This window comes from Geospiza fortis, unplaced genomic scaffold (genome assembly GCF_000277835.1).
Source record: "Geospiza fortis unplaced genomic scaffold, GeoFor_1.0 scaffold11, whole genome shotgun sequence".
Lineage (NCBI taxonomy): Eukaryota > Metazoa > Chordata > Aves > Passeriformes > Thraupidae > Geospiza > Geospiza fortis.
This window is the reverse complement of record NW_005054304.1, coordinates 10372876-10389991: the sequence shown is the minus strand read 5'-3', so window position 1 is coordinate 10389991 and position 17116 is coordinate 10372876.

Genomic DNA, 17116 nt, shown 5'->3' with positions numbered 1-17116 from the left:
TTCTCTATGGAAGAACTGAAGTGAGCCAACTGAGTACTTTCTACCCTGATTATCTTAACCTCTTTTCACTGAAATGGAATTGTTTGATAGCACCAGCCATCATTTTCACATAATTGCCTTTTTCATTCACGCTTGTTTTCTCTGACACTGTACATAGCAGACAGTTCTTGCCTCAATGTTTTTGTAGTTCCCTAATTATGAGCTGTCAGTGTTGAATGAATGCTTTAAGAGTGTATGAGTATCTACATACAGTTTTGTCACCTTCCTTAACTTTGCATGTCACATCGAAGACTCCTGGTAATTACTGTAATAGTACTTCAGAGAAGTTATGTCAGCCTGCACTTACCATTAATGCATTAACGTGTCAAAGCAGCAGTGAACGGCAGCTCCAGGCAGTCTTAAAAGCTGCTAATGGTGGCCCAACTCACAGGAATTGATTTGTAAGCAACACTAAAGCCATAAAAATGTTCATCTTGAAATATGGCTTCACGAAGTCTTTTTCTCTCATCCACCTTCTATTTAGTGCAGGAGGAGCAGCTGTTTGAATAAAGCAGCAATCTGTAAGGACGAGTGTTTCCTGCCATCCAGGCTGGGGTATTACTGCCAGAAGAAAGGTGGCAAAATGACAGAGTAGTTAAAATGGTTCTGTTGGTAACATTGCAAAAGAAAATTCCAAAGGCTGCACTGTTTCAATAGCAGGAACCTAGAGTAGCTCAAATGATGAGGGAAGTATGTAGTGACTTAAATTTTAATGAGTGAGATTGGACTCTAATGTGAAATGTATTTATAAACTCATAAAGAAAAGCATTTAGCAACGAAAATTATAAATATTGGATAGCTAACTATAAAAAGGCAAAGAAAAACTGACAAAAATGCCTGGGGCTGTGGGATGGTGGTACAAGTCTAGAGAAAACAATTTTCTAATGGCTCCTTAGTTATGAGCTCTCTGTATAGAATCCCCTTCAGCAGCCTGGAATTAGGGCGGGAGTTTGTCGTTTCCTAACTGGATGCAGGAGAAGGAAGAGAGCACATGAGAGAGGAGGTCCCTTTCAGAGAAGGACAAAAGCAGTTACAGCTCTAAAACTTTTGAGGTTATAATTTCTAAAGGATAGTGCATTCAGAGATGTGTCAGGTTATGTTTGGTTATATAATTTTTACCATTGTGAATAGAAGATGTAGTTTAACTTTTCTGAAGTAACTTATTTATCAAAAATCCATGTGAAAAACAAGCAAGGGGGAAAACCATTTGAAAGAGTCATATCAAATATCAGTATACAAATAAAATCCTGTTTCTGCTGATGTCAGTGAGAGCTGTGTTATCAACTTCAATGAAACCAAAATTTTTCTCTATATATCTTATCTCCCTGCAGAACTGAGAGCTGGAAGGAAGGGAGATTAATTACTAGAAACAAAAAATAAACAAAAAGCAGAAAATGGCAGACGATGAGACACCAGGTTATTATAAATGAAGAGGCAAAAAAATAAGAAAAAGATAGGAACAAGATCAGGCAGAGGAAGGCTGTGGAGAGAAGAAGATTGAAAAAGAAAATTATGAAAGGGTTCCATAATATTCTTAATAGTTAAAAAGTGTAGGATTTTTGACAAAAGGGGCAAATATTCTTTTTCTTCAGTTGACAGCTGTGAAATCACACTGGGGAGCCAGGAGAATTTTCTAATACTTCACTGAAGTACCAGATGCCAAGTGAAAAACCTGTAATAAGAATTAGTGAAAAGAAGGGGAAAGAACTAGTTGCTGAAAATTTGAAAACCAATTTTTCAATCTGTGTTCATTTCTTTCTTCAAATATTTTTACTGTAGTTGTGGTGGTCTGAGGGTGTAGGAGGGTTTGTAGGCACCATTAGAGTGATTAGTGCTTGGGAGAAAAGAGAAAACTTTTGAGGTAGCTTAGGGAAAAAAGTCCTTATGTATGCAAAAACTTTTCTAAATTTTTTGTCTTAGAAATGTCCATTCTGTGTTTGGAATCCTGATATCCTGTTTCCCTTACCTGCTTTTCATGGCAATTTAGGTGGCGGGGGGGACTTTATTAAAAAAAAAAAAAAGGCTAGACATTTCATCTTTCCTACCTAGGCAATTATTCACTCTGTTTTTTTGGTGCCAGAATGAATCTGCATCTCAGCAAAGGCTGATAATGACCAGCAAGATACACACACTGCATTTTGAAGCCAAGGAAGTTTATTTGTTATTAAGATTCTTGACAGAACTCATCATAAAGGCAGGTTTGTCACATGTTTTTTGTTTGTTCATTGTTCATTTTGTTCACCAGACTTTTAAAGTAAGATTGAGCCATGAAAAATTTGTAGAAAGTAAAACAGAAGTAAACTTGATTAAATGTTGTCTTTTAAAGCATAACTTACTCTAATAGTTTTCCACACTATGTTTAGAAAATTGCTGTCATATTACTTTCACTGGTAACCACTGAACATCAAAACCAAAATTATTTATAATTCATAGTTTCAAGTTTAAGATCTCCCACACTCACCCTGTAGATTTGGGATTTTTATGGATATTTTCTACTAAGTGTACAATATACTAGTGTTAGGGATTGCATCCCTCTAAAAAATCACAAGTTTTGTCTTTGAATTCAGGGTAGCTTTAGTTAAATCTTAAAATTTTTGAGAGAGAGGAAAAAACCAAAAAGATAATTTGTGTTTCTCTTATATGCATCATGGGAAATCTTCAGTCTAAGATCTAACAAATTTATTTGTCAGCTTTTGAAGACTCATATTTTTTTCTAAAGTACTTTGCATGTTTTAAAGCTTTCTTACATGGGGTAATGCTATTTTATAGGATTAATTTTAAAAAATGTTCTCAGTGTCATGCTAGAGCAGGAACACACAATGGACGTGTTTGAAAATGGCAGAAAGAAACCTTTAATAATCTTTTGGATTTGCAAGGATAAATTGGCTGAAATGAACTCTTGGGAGGATTATTGAGTAATGCTAAGTATCTTAACAGAAAGAACTCTTTTTTATTATGTGTAGAGTTTTAGTGATTTTTGGTCAATTGATGTGGATTATCTTGTGGTTTAGGTGCCAGAATTATCAGTGTGTAAGAACTTAACATGTAGCATGAATCAAGCTTGTAATATGAATCAAGAATATTTTGTCATCTAGAGTTTTAACATAGAGAAGTGCTGGGTAGCTATCCCAAAGGTGCTAATTGCTCTTTTTAATGAATTGCACTTGCCTTAAATTACTGTTTACTTGCTTAAGAATTGAGATTTTTTTTTCATATTCCTTTCTCACCAAAAGTTATCCTATTCTTTCCACTCTGTCCTTGGTATGCTTGTTAATGTTTATCATCGTAACAGGCCAAATGAAAAACATTTAGCTTTGCACTGAAATGCATTCCTTCAGAGTGGGAAATATATTTTGTTCAATACTTCCTGCCACCAGAACTAGTGTAGACACCGATGTACCAGTACTTAGGCTTTTTTCCCTTTTTCTGGCCAAATGTCAGGACGCAATATATAGCCTAAAATGATTTTGGTTTTAAACAGAAAATACTTTGATTGACTGGCATAACTGAACAACCATAAATTTGGGGAAGATTTAGATCCTGATTGTAGTTGAAGGCCATTTCCATCAGAAAAGTTTGAGAAAGGCAGGCATTGAAGGTCAAAAACCTAGATCTAAGCTTTATGGTCAGCTATAGACTTGGAAATGTGATATGATTTACAGAGTTTACCAAGGCAATTTGTTTATCAAAAATTCATAACAGCATGCTTCTAGCTGTCAAATGATGTTCTGAACCTTTGACAGCCATACATTTGCCTGGGATCAAAACTGCATCCACATCTGCTCCAAGGAGTAGCATCATACCCTCATGGTACAGCTAGCTATGAATTCTGCATCAGCTCCTCAACAGGGCCACTCTGGGAGATGTTTTCCACACCCTGATCAAGACTTTTTCTTCTTGCCTTTAAGTCACTTTCATATTCTGACTTCATTTAGCTAATTAATATTTTCATCTAAAGGACTGCAAGGAGATGCTGTTACAACAAATAGCTAGAACAAAGGCCCCATTTCTTATTGCCATTAAACCCAAATGTTAATGGCAAAAAGGTACTTTGGGAAGTACAAATCCAAGGTTTGAAACTTTTATTGCATTTATGTAAATTTGCCTCTGAAACACTTAAAATTTTCCTTGCAAGGTTAGAGAGACCTAGAGACAGCAAATTACTTTAAACGACCATTCATGTAGATGAGGTAGGCTTTTTGCCAGAAAACTATTTTTTATCCCTTTCCAGAAAAATGTCCTGCTAACCTTAATCTGTTGAAGTGAGGCATTGCTTAGATGCTGAATTATTAGAACAATATTGTAAAAGAGTGAAAGCTGATATGGAAAATAAACCTGCACTGAGCAGACTATAAAACGTTTAATAGCGTTACTGTCACAATTGTACTTAATGGTTCTTAAATAATAGTGCAAATATTACAGTAACTCTGAGTCTTCAAAAATATGCATTTCATTAAATAGTCTTTTATGATCAGTTGGGACATAATGTTTTCTTCTATGCAGTTTTTTTTATGAATGAAATGAGTTGAAGTTTACTGCTTTAATCCTTTTCAGAAAGGCAGGCAAGGCACCAACTACACACTACATGTAATATACAAATCCTTCCATTTGCTTAAATTCCATCCTTGTGTAAAACATGTGTCACTCAAAGAAGCAGCATAATATTATAGAAATACTGCAGTTCCATAAATGTAATACGTTGGGAACAAGTGCTTTAAAGTACTCCAGTGTTTTAAAGTGAAATCTGAGATAATAAAAAAATAGTTTAACTGCGATATGTTAAAATGCTGTAGTCATCACCTGAAATACTTTCATACATTAAGAATTCTTTGAACATCTAGAATGATAACATGCTGGTATTTCTTCTTAAGATTATATTTTCTGTATGTAATTTCTGAATTTTCTGAAATTTTTTGGAAGATAAGAAGTGCTGCACATATAAACTGATGTGCCAATATAGAGATTAACCATTTTGTTTACTTCAGCTTTTCCTTCCCTTCTATTTACAAAATCATGGAATGGGTAAGTTTGAACCGAGTGGGTCATGTGCTCCTACCTCCCCGGTCAAGCAGGGTTGTTCTAGAGCACCTGGCACGGGATTGCATCCACATGGTTCTTGGCTGTCTCCAGTGAGGGAGACTCCAAGTCCTCTCTGGGCAATCTCCTCAAGGCACAATAAAGAAGTTCTTCCTCATGTTTAGGTGGAACTTCCTGTGCATCTCTTTTTGCCTGTTACCTCCTGTTCTGCTGCTTGGTGCCACTGAGAAAAGCTTGGCTCCATCCTCTTGGCATCCTTGCTACAGACAATGCTAAGAAATGCATGATCCTGTTCTGTAACTCCCCTGGTCCTTTAGCTTCTAGACAAGCCCAGTGGTGCCACGATTTGCCAAAGTCCAAGGAGCTGTGCGCAGTGGCTGAACACTCGGTTGGCCTACTCAGACCTAGGGTAGTCCTATGAGTGCAAGTAATGCTTGATGCCTCAGGTTTTAGCTTTTATAATGTTTAGATTCTGCATTGCTTTAGTGTGTAGTTTGGAGCTTTATATTAGGGGATGGTAAGTTCTCTTCACAAAGTAGGTAGACAAAACAATTCCTTCTCTAGCTGGGCAGCAAGGACAAATGATCCAAATTTCAGGCCCAAGAGTATGAACAACAGTGGACTGAAGAGAGAAAAACAAGAAAGGTGGGACTTCATAACCTAAAGCTATAACTGGACAATTAACTCCAATATGCAAATGGACCAGAACTTATAAAAGTGTGAGACCTTGTGATCCGTCATCCATTTTGTGACCATTTTGCGTCCATCTTGGATGTAGCCCTGGCTGGGCTCTTGTGCTGCCCAAGGTGTATCCATTGAGGCTGTCTAATAAATACCTACTTTATTCTTTAGCTCTGTCCAGCCTCTGTTCTAGGACAGCCTTCTCAAGGCATTGTGCTGGTGCCACGAAGGTGCTGGTAGCTGAATCCCAGATCAGGGTATTTGGCTTTGCACAACAGACATTATTTGAGAGATAGTTTCTGGTGCAGAGTGTGCAGGCTCTTCTGCTGGCATTTGGAATTTGGTGAACTGCTTCTTCTTGGAAATTATCCAGGGTCTTCTTCCCTTTGCAGAAATTTTGCCTGATCTTTGATCATACCAGTTGTGATTTCTTCTGAGGGAAATGCAGCACTCCCATGAAACATTCCTCACACCATTAAGATTAAAATTTTCTTGAACTGCTTTTTTAAAGAAAGTATTTTTTACTGCTCAGGCTTCTAGTTTGGCTGATTACCAACCTCCAGGAGTGCTGTTTTCTCTCACTGAATCTTTATATGTGTATATAAAGAGGACAAAAGTTACACTGTACTTACAATGGGTTTGGATTTCTGCACATGAAACTAATTTATCTGCTCTTTCCATGTGCTTGCTAATTAAAGACATCTTAAAGTGATACAGAAAGTTGTGTACTAACCTGGATTTAATATGTGTACTAACCTATATATGATCAGATATTCCTAAATGATTTGTATTGTCAAGAACAAGGCATAAACCTTCATCTGTTTTATCAATCAGTATATAAATGTGTAAAAAATTGTATTTAGCTATAAAGAATGTCTGAAACTTTCTATAATGTTCTTCAATCTTAGAAAGAATGGCAATGATAAAATCTCTATTGTCTAATAAGTTTATAGAATTTTTCTCGGAAACTGTTGCAACCATAATTTTTTTTTAATCAAGAAGGGAGAATATGGTTGTTTTTCTGATTATAACCCTAGAGTTTCAATTTTCTTTTGAAGAGAAGCACTCTTTGAAAGATGTTTCAAAGTTCATTGTAATTTCTTAACATTTTAAAAATTCTTACCATGTATAGTACAGTATTGCTTCATTAGTCTGTTTTCTAAATCAATAAGAAATTTAAATTGTATATTAAAATGTATTCTATTTGTGCTATAATTTTTCTTCTGCAAATATGAGGAAACATCATAGAAAATGAAGACAAAATCTGAATCTATATACTCTTCAGTTTCTGTTACTTTTGGTATCTTATCCCTACCAATTCTGGTAGAGTGTAATAAGAAAAAATGGAGACCTTTTAAGAAGAGTTTTGCAGTTATCAATAGGTTAAAAACCACTCTACTACATTTTGCCCTGCATGATATTTTGCCTCAATCTTTTGAACTACTCAATCTGCGCTTTAAATAAAAAAGCAAGAGGATATAAATAGAGTGAATCAAAAAAGCGTAGTCGAGCAGGAAAAGGTTTGGCCAAACAGTAAATAAATGATGTTCATAAAAGTTCTGGGAAAGGGCATAAAGAAATTGAGATCTGGTGGAAGAGATGAATAAGTGTAATTGCAGAATGTTGACAAAGAATTGTCTGGGAGAATCATTCAGAAAGGGCACTAGACAAACACAGTGTGCCTGTCACTGTTCTCTACAGAACAATACCTGAAGACTGAATGGAAGTTATATATTAAACACATGATGGTAATTTTCTAGGAGAATGTGTGTACATGCATAAGAAAAAGTTATTAGACATTCTGTACCACATAAGAATATATTTTGGATTGGGATAGCCCCAAAAAAATCTTAATTTCTGTCAGAAATGATCCCCTTACGTGTAACTGAAACCTCCCAGACAAGAGTGACTGTGAGCTATGGATTATTTCCTCCAGGAATACCTTTCTGTCTTAGCTTTCATTTTAACAGCAGATTTTTGACTGTTATGTTTGTAGGCATTGGATAAAGACTGTATGTTTGCTCTTTTGGATACTCAATCCCATGCATTCTTATTGCTGAAGATATTGCTTGATTTTCTGAGTATTTCCTTCCAGAGTTAGGGAAACTGGCTCTAAGCTGCTGACTGACAGCAATCCCAATATTGTACTTACCAATTCAAGGAGGGGATGGGTGATGTCTGCAATAATAACTTTGTACCCTGTTTGTCCTTCCTGTAGTAACCTTAGCATATCCCTAAAAGTGGCACAACGGACCCAGCCCTGCCATGTATAGCATGTACATTATTGTACAGTACTGGAGTGGAGAGCTTTCTGTTCTCTCATTAGTAGGAACATGATTTCTATTCAAAAGGTACCTCTTTATCCTTGTGTGCCTACATTTGAAGAAAATCTAGATGGGGGCTTGATTCAGTTTTAGATTTTAGAATAGCTCTCAGCTCTTCTGTTTTATTGGAGGCATTGACAGTGTCTCAGGAGGCTCTTAATGGCATGTAATTGCAAGAGTTATAATGAATGAAAGTTTGCTGTTAGACATTCAAATTTCTCCTGAGAAAACCACAATTTCTTCTCTTTTTTTTAAGAAAAGGAGTTGCTTTACTAATGAATTGATGTCTAGAAAAAGTCTTGTAATGCCTTTGGTAGATAACACTAAAGTGCTGCAAACTGCTGGACCACATTCAATGCTCTGCAAAGTGAATTAAGTCTCTATTATGGTGTTCATGAGATGCTCAGTTACAATTTGGGGATATGTAGCATGCAAAAGTACAAAAGATCTCATATATATATATGTATATATAATTCCAAATGGAGAGGTCATTTTTCTTTTTCTACCTGAGCCCTCTGAGCCTACCATATATTTCACCTTGCAGCCATGGCAGTGCAATAATTCTCAAGCTGAGCCTTTTCAGGGAAGGTAGCTTAAGTTTCACCAGCAGCAGGAAGCATCTGACTGAAAGGCAAATAATGATCTTCTGGAGATGGGATTCATGCTGGGGATTCATGCTGCCTAATTCTGAGATCACTGTGGGTCTTTGAGGGGACAGACAAGTTTAATAAATTTCTTCCCAGAGGCAGCTTATTTTCTGCTACCTGGAGTTACAGCAGGCAATTTGTTCTACTGCTGAACTTCAGTATTTAGAAAATGAGCAGAACTTAAATGTTAAAATCAAATTTAAAAAGCTAGTAATTTTTCTGTTGCTTTCCTGGTAGCCCATACTGATTTAAAAGTTTGCATCATTGTCATCAAAAGGTGATGATACTTCAGTGTTTTTAACTTTTTAAAACTATGATATGCAAACAGAAAACTAAGATAATAATGAGTGAAAGAGAAATGTTATCTTTATATTTAAAACAAATCTTAATGGGTTGTAGATCCATATTGCTGCAGCTCGTCCAGCTCCTGACTGTTGTACTCCATTCATCATGTTCTATCTATTCACTAGGAGCTCTAGAGGGATGACATGATAACCCTTGTGAGTTGTACTATTCTTTGCACTCTGCATCTATTCATTCTGCCTATTCAACACTTATAATATCACAGAGGATTTTTTATAATGCTTCAGCTACTTTGTCTCAGAACACTGAAAGACCATACAAGCATACAGAGAAACTCTTGTGTACAAGAGGTAATTACTCTTCTTTACTGGGACTGTTCCAGTAGAGTGAGTTACAGAGCTGTGCACACATCAGCTGCTCTTCCATGGAAGTAGCTCTAATTTAAAATGCAGCAAGAGAAAAAAACCTCAAAACATATTTCATTCTTTCATTCTGCTATGCATTTGGCCTTGCTCCAGCTTACATATAAATTAAATTGGTTGTTTTCAAGTAATTTATTTCTGATCATGTTTGTGTGTCTGGCTGACAATAAGAGTTTGCCTGCCTGATAACAACAGTAACTTGCTTGTGCTCACTGCTGTCTTAGAAGATAAAGTTGTGGCTGGACTTGATTTATACATGAGCAGTTCTACCTTCCTGAACTATGGGAAAACTAAAGCTTGGCTCATATATTACTAGTATATTAATGTTAAAAAAAAATATATATAATGCTCAGAGCAAGGATCTTTTGAAATATTTAACAGTGAAATAGGAGGTCATCCATCACTGTCATGATTCCTGTGGGAATAAATATTTTGTGATACCATAACTTTGAGACTGTAGCCTTGTCGATTTTGCACGTCTTAAGAGTTTTTATGTATTGGAGTAATGTTTTGCAGCTGGGTTTAAACACAGATGTTACAGCACTGTTAGCAACAAAGATCTTGTTTTTCCAAAGAAAGTGAAAAATCCTTTTTTCAGTGACTTTATTTGTAGGGAATGTTTGCAGTGAAGCCTTATGGCAGGTAAAATGATGAGTTTCATGTTTGGCTTCCCCTGCCCCCCCCTTCTTTGGATGTCATAGGCTTAGCTGTGAAAGAATTCTTTTATTACCAAATTATTACATTATTATCAGATGGAAAAACTAGGAAAGTTTCTAAAAGATAATACAAGTACAGAAATTAACTACTAAAACTGCTTGTTGTTCTAGAGGGCAAAATAAATTTTAAAATTTATGGGCTTACAAGAAAATACTAGTAAGGATTCCCTTCCTAGCTTTCTTGTTGCAGTGTTACTCATCAATTATGGTCAGCAATTACTGTATGAAAATGTTTGATGATTTGCAAATTGTATGGCAAGGCAAACTCTGTTCCAAAGAATACTTCCATTTAAACTCTTTCCATCCTATTTGCGTTGAAGTGTGCTGTATTTCCAGTCTGAGATGTCTCTAAGGCTAGCACAATTTTTTTCGTGAATGTAAGTATTTTGAGATTAAATATGAGGAGAAGCATTTTGAGCTGAAATTTCTAGAAATTAGAGATACTTATTTTTCAAAGTGGAATGTTTGGTACAATTCAATTTCTTTTTTTATTATGGCAGTTTGCTAGGATGGATTATTGCCTTAGAGCACCAGATTTTGAAATATTAAGAATTTTAAAAAATGTTTTCTTTAATATACATAGTAAGTAACCATATTATTTAAAAGTATTGTAACTTTAATTGTTTCCCTACTTAATAATAGCTTGTTTGTATCTAGAGGAAACACAAGATGTCGACAGAGTGGTTTAATTGCACTGTAACATTATTAACTTATTTGAGAACACTGCTGGGAAATTAATCATGCAGTGGGGGTCACTGTTCTTGCATTGATTACTTGTGGTTCCTCAGGGGTTATGCTGTCAGTCCTCTTCCTGCTAGCTTAACTCAACTTTTCCTGAGACCCTGCTGTGTTTAGGGTTAAACTGTTACTGGTGAAAATAAGTTGTCTTCCTGTTGTAATAAATACTGAAGGTTTTGGCTTCTTTGTTACTCAAAAGGCATTTCCAGTTCCAGTTTATAAAACAGCTCAACCCTCTTATGAAATGAAAATTTGACTGCACCCTTGTTGCCAGGATACAATTTAGGCTGTACCTTCTCTACCTTCTTATCTTGCAAACAGTGTAGAATCAGTTGTGAAAATAATATTGCCTGTCTATTAGTGACTTTGAAGTCTGAAAGAGAATAAATTAGTTCCCACACCAGATATGGTGATGGTTTTGAAATCCTGAATATTTTAAAAATATCTATTTGTAGTTTTATAGATGTGCAACATGGATATAATTAAACTTATTCTAGAAGCAGGACATATGAAGTAAAGGTTCTCAGTATGTTTTGTGAAACTGGCATGGCTGGAATGCCAGATGAAACAAGTTCAGAAATATCCTGTATTCCCATTGGAACAGAGTGGATTTTATGGGTCAGCGTGTCTAATACTGTATATGCCAGTCTCATATTATTTCTCTAGAGAATTAAATACTTAATATGATTTTTTCTTTTCTGCATGCATATGTTAGAGAAAACCATTTCAAGAAGCATATCCAGGCAGCTCTTCAGTTGGGAAGTAGTGAACTTTACAATGCTTATTCATTCATGTACATAGCTTTTTTTTCATATTTTTGGACCAGAGAAGCACCATTTTTTCCCCCAGAGGACTTTTGCCTTTGAGAAATAACATGCTGAGACTTAAGAGTTGTGTCATTTCAGGTGGCATTTCATGCAAAACCCAGGCTCTAACTGTTCTGGAGTTAAAAACTGAGTATTTATTACAAGCTGTGGTCTTTGAAGGGTCCTAAAAAAGTATTGTCCTCATCTGTAGAGATGTCACATTACTTGTAGAGCTCTGTTTTTTAAAGTATAAGGCCCAGTCTTTCCAGAATGGTGCTGGGATGTGATTTTTGTTCTGAAGAGAGCACAGTCTGTTTATATAAAATTTATAAAAATACGTGTTTATAAGGTACATGTTTATAAACACACCTGCGCCTTTGGTTAGGAAGTAGAATTTCCTGGCTCCCCAAAATTGTATGTGTGCTGGAAGGATGCTTGGTATCTCAGAAGTGCAGTACTTTTCGAAAGTAAACAGCAGAGTTTTGGCCTGCTGGATGTGATAGTTTTATGTGACTGTTTCCAAAGAAGTCATTCTGCTGTTCTACCTTTTCTTCTGAGGTGCTGGATTTTTGTTGTGTTTTTGCGCAGCTGCTTTGTACTTGGAATTATTGTGGATTGGGAAATGCATTTGCTTATGCCTTATCTACAGAGTGTTCTTGAGCAAAATGGCCAGTGTGAGATATCTGCTTCCAGCATATTTGCAGAAAAACAAAGGTGATATCTATGTTCTCCCAAATGATGATGCTAAAAATTGAAAAAGACAAGTTTTACACTTCCTGTGAAAAGAGATGACTGGCTGAAATGGGTTGAGACATGGATGTGCTTATGAAACATTCATTCTCTTTTCTATGATGAAGAAAGGCAGGTTGTGGATGAGGGTGGGGAACAGCTTTCAAGGTACCTTTGTGTGAAATTTGATAGACTTAAATGAATTTCAGTTTGCACTCTTTCAGGACCATAATCCTCTCACTACTAAATCCAGACCAGATGTTCATTTCAGGAGACTGGAGTTTCTGTTTCTTTTAATTAATGCTCTTCAACTTCTCCCTTTGAAGCCTGGAGTCTTGCTAGTCTTCTCAAGAGAATCTTCTAAGCTTGTACCATGAAGGAGAGATATGATTCTTTTCTGGCTCTTGTTTTGTGAATGTGTTGCATCTGCAGAGTTCTGGCACTTCATATCTTGAATTTTTATGAGCTTCCCTCCAATCCTTCCTTCCTATCTTGTATTTAAGAGGCAAATTCTTTTACATTTAGTTTCAGAAAGTTGTAACTGAGAAGCATATTTACGTAGCTCGGAAAAAATTCATGGCTTCCAACAGTGCAACAGAATGTGGTCATTGAGGGAAAAGTGAAACAGATAATGCAGAACCAAGTGGCAATACTTCCTCCTATTAGTAAAAATCCCACATATTTGCAATAAAACTGCAATATATGTGGTCAATACCGGTAAGATATTGCTGTCTTCAGCTAAACATTCTCTTGAACATATGTGTCCATTTTCAAGATAAAACATAATACCTAAGTAATTTAGAGGTATTTATAGGTGTTCATTTGTTGAACAGAAGGAGAGAGCAGTTAGGGAAAACCTACTGTGTTGAGTTCAAAACACACTGGCTCAGATTTAACTTTCTGTTTATATAAATGAAGACTGATGAGGAATACACTCACCTTTCCCTGAAGGTCAGATTCAGATTGGTTTTAACTGCAGAGGGAGTGGAGTAATAAATATTAACTAAATGCAGCCTTTGCTTGCATTGTTAAAAATTTCACAGAGGAAAATGTTTTACATGGTTAAAATGTCAAATATCAAAGCATTGCACTTTTTTTGGTCCCTTTAAAGACTGCAAACCTTAGGGCTTAATTTCAGAGAGGTAACTAGTTACATATTTCTAAATTTTCATGCTGTGATTTTTCATTGGGCTCATTTTAACAAGAATGTAGAAAGAAAACCTAGAGGACAAAAGAATGATCTTATTGTAGATTTACAGTTCAGACAGTCCGTCTGGAAAATTAACATCTTGGACTTACAGTAGCTCAGGTTAGATGAAGTGCTTTCCTGCATACAATCTCTTCAGATATTAAAAAAAAATGCATTGAACTGCTGCCTCTGATTAATATTAAAACACTTGAATAAACTTCTATCAGTAATTTTCTGTTTTTACTGTTCTTTCCACATTGGATCAATATTTATGACCAAATATCAAAATTAGGCTTTGATCAGAGAGAGAAATTATAATTGCTGTTTCATGTAAACTTTTCATACTTTCCTAAGAGTCTGTCCCATATTTCTCAGCCAGACTCTGGATTAATAAAATTTGTGGTCTTTGAATTTAATTATACTCCAAACTGATTTCATGCAGGAAGCTGTAAAGGACAGTTTGTAAAGGGCAGCTTTCAGAGTCTGAAGTGACACATTTGAGTCTCAGGAGATAAAAAGTATGTGAATGTTTGTACACAGTAATTATATACTGGTTGAATATGATTGAAAATAATAAAAAATAGTAATATAGAGAAGCAAGATCTTTTTCAATATATAAATGCATAATAAATGCCGTTTCAGTAAAGTGGAATTTCTTTTGCACATAAAAGCAGTTAGCCTTTATTTTTACTAAAACTTCTAGAAAATACTCAAAATGAGAATGCCTCCATGAATTTTCATTGGCCTATGTTTTTTCTCTGGAGTTTTAAGTAAAATGCAATGTTTGCTAAACCATGGTTGTCTACAGAAGCACTGGCATTTCTTTTGATCTTGTATTCACAAACTGTGCCCTTTGCACATGATTCTAATGCAAATCAACATCAGAAAAATCTCATATTTGATGCAGTTGTAGTTGAGAAGTGATCAACATGCAGTCACACAGACCAAATTCAGCAACATGGCTATGAATGAAACTTGGTGTAAAATGCTGCTGATAGGCAAGTTACAGAAGTTGAAAGCTTAAAGTCATTCCAATGAACATGTTGAAATCATAGGTGTTTGCAGACCAGGTTTTCAAGTTATATTATCTTTCTCCAAAACTTAAAAAATTGTAAGTGATCTATAACGATGTGTCTGCCACAGTTTCAAATTCCTGTCTATGTTCTGGACAATTTTCTAAGGGTTTTCTTCTGCCAAAGTAGTGTAAAGTGTTTTAAAGATAAAATATAGAGTTAAAGCATACAAAAGCAAAAAAAGACTCCAAGATTTCTTTTCTGCATCCTCTGAATATCTTATGTAAAGGATGTAGTAGTGCCATTTGATTTGCCTGTAGTCATGTATTTAGCTTTTTAGTGCACCTCTAACCTGGCCATAGAACCGACTCTTTCAGTGCTAATTTACCCTAATGGTCTCCAGAATGTCCCACTGTACCCCCTCAAACTCACTACAACCAGTGCCTTTTTCAATCAAAATCCTCAATTTTTTTTTTTTAAGAACAGGACAGTAATTCTCAGTGTTCCATATTTGGAACACTTATTGAACTTTTTAAACTGTCTTTTACCCTTTAGGAGTCTTTCCCTGAGATCAGTCATCAAATCGGCCAGGCTAGAAGGGATCATGGTGGCACATCTGGTCCAACCTCCCTGCTCAAGCAGGGTCAGCCTAGAGCACATGGCACTGGTTTACATCCAGATGACTTTTGAATATCCCTAGAGAAGGAGGCTCCAAAATGTCTCTGGGCAACCTGTTCCAGTGCTCTGTCACCCTCACAGTAAAGTTCTTCCCATGCTCATGCAGAATTTTGTGTTTCTGTTTGTGCCTGTTGCCTCTCATCCTATTGCCTGGTATCACCAAGAAGAGCCTGGCTCCATCCTCTTGGCACCCTCCCTTCAGATAATTATGTACACTGATAATTACTTCATAATTGTTATGAGTTGTGATGCCTTCGTGATGAAAAATATAAGTAACACCTTAGTAGCAGACCTTTCAAGTGTTTACAGAGATTTTAATTTAATGTCACAAAAATGAGATCTCCTAATGCAAATGTGTGTTGGCAGAAGTATTCATTATATGTTGTTTCTTTAAGCACTTGTGGAAATAAAAGGTACACTTAGGAGTAAATTCTGAAAAATGGAGCCCTTAAGTAGTTTCGTATGTAAAGCCATTGTCAATTCCATATTAATGTGATAGTGAAATCCGTTTATTGTATGCACTCAGGAAATAATATCAGCAGCTGATGAAGATGCTAGCTAAGTAGTTGACTGCAGTACATGTGCTTATAAAAATGGGAGAATTTACACTTGCCTCAGAAATACTAAAATAAATTGTATTGTGAGCCATGTTTTCAATGTCCATAGATGCAGTATTTTATAGTATAAATAGATCTTGAATGATGGAGTCAGTATCTGCTTACAGGGCTGTGTGTATTTAGTAAAAACTCTATTTATATATGCCTGTATTTATTTATCCAGAAAGATGTGAATATATGTTAAGTTTGTATGTGTCCATGTATTATACGTTTGTATTAGCAGACTGGTAATTCAGGGATCGATTCTTTGGAATATTGTCTTTTTTCTGGGTTTACAGCTGTGTAACCTCCAATTAAAGATAAGATTTGGTGTTTTCACCAATTCTTTCATCAAAAGCACCTCCAGTCTACCAGTATAAAACACTGGAGAACCAGCAGCATCCTGTGAGGATAACCAGTTAGAATGGCTAGAGGGAATGAGAATTGAACGTGTCACAGGTGGTTACTGGTACTACCAGCTGTACTATGCTATCAGCAACAGGTAAAGTAAAAGCTCTGTTTTCTATTGTGTATTTTAAGAGGCCTAGTCAAAAAAATGAAAGTTTGATTACAGATAGACTCTTCAACGCAAAGAAATTAAAACTGTAAAACTGATTGTCAGAAACTAAGCTTGAAAATAGCAAAATGGTATCAGCTACAGCAGTGAAATATCTTTAAAGGGAGTATTACTAAGGAAAATATCTTCAAATAAATTAAAATCCTTCAGACACTGCTATGTATTTGTGGCTGAGAAACACAAGAAAAAATTTTTTCATTTGTCCAGAAAAAAATAATGTTTTTTCAACAGGAGTCTGAAGCAAAACGTTAACTAAATCTTTTCTTCATACTCCTGAGATATTTTTCATCTCTTTGGAGATTCAAAGATGTAATTAAGATCGTTCTCTCTTTTCTGCTGTTTTCCCCTTTTTATTTAATATAGATGTTTTTCTTTATTATAAATTCCTTATTTTATAAGCATTTTGCCTGCAGACAAATTGCTATATAGCAGGAAATAAAAAATTCTAATAATGCTTTAGCGTGCAAGGGGGTTCAATTTCTTCGGAGAATTATTGCATTTAATATAATCAATGGCAAGAGCTAAATAAACCTGACCCAAATACATGGTGATTGCCCACTGAATGATATTTCATCCTGTGTGTGTGTCTGCAGTGGTTGATGCTCTGCATGTTTTGGAAAT